The following is a 3,578-nucleotide window of genomic DNA, read 5'->3' on the forward strand; positions in this document are numbered from 1 at the left end:
TGTGATATGTTATTTTCGTATTTAACATTTAATAATTATCGAGACGTTTAAATACTTATTTCACATGACCTGTAATTTAAATCATCATAATAAGTAGCTTTATTATCATAGAGATTGCCATAGTCTTTCTTCTGAAGACCCTCCATCGTGGTCTCTCCAACTTGGCACTATTGACATTTTAGGCCAGATGACTTTTTGTTGGAGTGGAGGAGCACCATCCTGTACATTGCAGGGATTTAGCAGTATGCCAGGCCTCTAATGTCTAGGTACAGTTATTACAATCAGAAAAATGGCTCCAGGCATTTCTAAATATCCCCTAAAGGACAAAATCACCCCCTGGTGACAATCACTGAGCTAGAGCTCTATTTAAAAAAGAAAGAAAGGATGAATCTCAAAAACACACTTTCAAATGAAAAATATTGGAAGTAGAGTATTATGTGCAGCACAAAGCCATTTATACAAACTATATATTTTATTATATAATTTAATATAATTTTAATTCACATTTATATTATTTATTTCTATATATTAATAAATTATTGTTAAATAGGAGTTAAACTTATTAATAAAATTGAGTTGATTTTGAGATATTAATATATATTAATAGTTGTATATATGCAACAAGTGGAATTAATATTATAAATATTTGATTATATAAATTATATAAAGGAAATATAAAATAATATTTCCGGCATATTATTTCCGGCAATAAAGGAGGTAGAAACCACATAAGAAGTCATTTGGACACTTTGCCTGTATTGTTCTTTTTATCTAAAGCCTTTTTATTTTTTATTTTTTTGAGACAGAGTCTCGCTTTGTTGCCCAGGCTAGAGTCAGTGCTGTGGCGTCAGCCTAGCTCACAGCAACCTCAAACTCCTGGGCTCAAGAGATCCTTCTGCTTCAGCCTCCTTAGTAGCTGGGGCTACAGGCATGCGCCACCATGCCCGGATAATTTTTTCTATATATATCAGTTGGCCAATTAATTTCTTTCTATTTATAGTAGAGGCAGGGTCTCGCTCTTGCTCAGGCTGGTTTTGAACTCCTTACCTTGAGCAATCCACCCGCCTCGGCCTCCCAGAATGCTACTATTACAGGCGTGAGCCACCACACACAGCCCAAAAACACTTTTTTAAATAGTGACAGGGTCTCCCTATGTTGCCCAGGCCAGTCTTGAACTCCTGAGCTCAAAGAATCCTCCAATCTTAGCTTCCCAAATAGCTGGGATTACAGGCTCACACCACTACACCTGGCTTCAAAATTTTTATATCTAACCACCATATATAGTTACTTTAAGCAAAAGCTGATAATAATTAATTCATCCATTTATTTAGACTGTGTATTATTTTCTTCTTGCAAATTATTTTACCTTTAGAACTCTTATTCTTTGTATAGCTTTGGAGTTTACAAAACGATTAGTTCTTTGAAATGCTGTCCTGCTTATTGGATGTTGGTTTTTGTAGGCATTAACCCCAAAGCTACTTTCCACAATACTTACATCTCAGCTGTCAATTAATATTATCCAGTTGTATTAAAATGTAATTGTGTGATAACATAGGTCCACAAATTGCTTGACACTCCTCCCTCCAGGAGTGAAGCTTAATGTCCATCCCCTGAGTGTAAGGGTTCAGAGATTCACTTCTAACAGCCGCAATTGGGAAAGTGAAGCTTGGCAGATGCCACCTGATCCAAGGGATCAAGGTGAACATACAGCGATGTCATGTACACATCATGCACCCCCACACCATATGCTAAGAAGGACACTTCACCTCCCATTTCCTTCTCCAACAATCCCTATGCTCTGACTAAATTATGAGAAAACATCAAATAATATCAAATTGGGGGACTTTTACAAAATACTGAACCAGTCCTCTTCAGAAGCATCAAGGACATGAAAAACAAGGAAAGACTGAGAAACTATCACAGAGTAGGGGACACTAAGGAGAAGATACTGAGGCAGAAAAAGGACTTTAGCAGAAAAACTGGGGAAATCTGAATAAAGTCTGATGTACTTAATAGTACATCAGGCTGGGCGAGGTGGCTCACGCCTGTAATCCTAGCACTCTGGGAGGCCGAGGTGGGTGGATCGCTCAAGCTCAGGAGTTCGAAACCAGCCTGAGCAAGAGCGAGACCCCATCTCTACTATAAATAGAAAGAAATTAATTGGCCAACTAATATATAGAAAAAATTAGCCGGACATGGTGGCACATGCCTGTAGTCCCAGCTACTCGGGAGGCTGAGGCAGCAGGATTGCTTGAGTCCAGGAGTTTGAGGTTGCTGTGAGCTAGGCTGATGCCACGGCACTCACTCTAGCCTGGAGAGCAAAGCGAGACTCTATCTCAAAAAAAAAAAAAAAAAAAATAGTACATCAGTACTTAATAGTACTGTAGTAATAGTAATCAGTACTTAATAGTGCGGATCCAACATTAATCTCTTAGTTTTGATGAATGCATCCTGGTTAGATGAGATAATAGTATTAGGGGAGTTGGGGGAAGGGTACAGGGCAGGCTTTCTCAATCTCGGCACTGTTGCCATTTGGGGCCAGATCATTGCTGTGGGAACGTCCTGTGCTCTTAGAAAGTTTATCAGCATCCCTGGCCTCTACCCACCACATGCCAGCAGCACCTCCCTTTCACTGTACCCTCCTACCTTCCTAAGTATTGAAATCCAACAATGCCTTCATACAGTTCCAAATGTTCTAGGGTGGGGAGTGGGGCACAAAATTGCTCCAGATTTTGAAAACTGTTGTTACACAGGAACTCCCTGTATCTCTGCCACTGTTTTTTTAAATCTAAAATTATTTCAAACATATGTATGTACATGTAACTATGTATAAATAGATATATATATACATTTTAGCAAGAGCTAAGCAGTTATTGAAAAGTTACCTGGGCACTGTAAAATGAACTACATATATAATACAAAACAAAGTATTGGATGAATTACAAGTTCTGATAGGCATCGCTGATAAGAACATAACAGAAATGTACTTTGAAGATAGTAATGAGATGTATTCAAATGCAAGATATTGACACTCATGCATTTTAAGAGTGATCTTAATTATTAAAAATTTTAAAAACAGCTTTTTTTCTATATTCACATGTATCATATATTTATTATTTGCCACCCACTGTACTAGTGTCTTAAATAGCACCACTTCTATCATCTAGGATAGATATTAGGAAAAAAGTAAAAAATTTCCGTTGCTTAGGGTTTCTTTAACAGAAGAATACTGAGTATCCCTCCTACATCAGGGTGCTGCCGAGAGAAGTAAAGTATAAGATTTCAGGCAAACAATAATATAAACTCGTGCTCAATAAATGTCGACCATAGAAATATAATTGTAGAGATGTTTTTATGTTTTCTTCACACACAGGCAGTTGAACTAGGGATTAATAAGCCCACTCTCTAAAGTAGCCATGTTGTGAAAAAGCACAGCCTTGCTCTGAAGATACACAAGGCAAAGGCTGTAGGCGAACATGGAGACTCACTCCTGGGCTGGGCTTCTTACTTGCTCAGATGACACTTTGAGAAACTAACTGATGTCTTGGCCTCCCCAAGAGTAAGAAACTGAGGTCCAA

This window comes from Microcebus murinus, chromosome X (genome assembly GCF_040939455.1).
Source record: "Microcebus murinus isolate Inina chromosome X, M.murinus_Inina_mat1.0, whole genome shotgun sequence".
NCBI lineage: Eukaryota > Metazoa > Chordata > Mammalia > Primates > Cheirogaleidae > Microcebus > Microcebus murinus.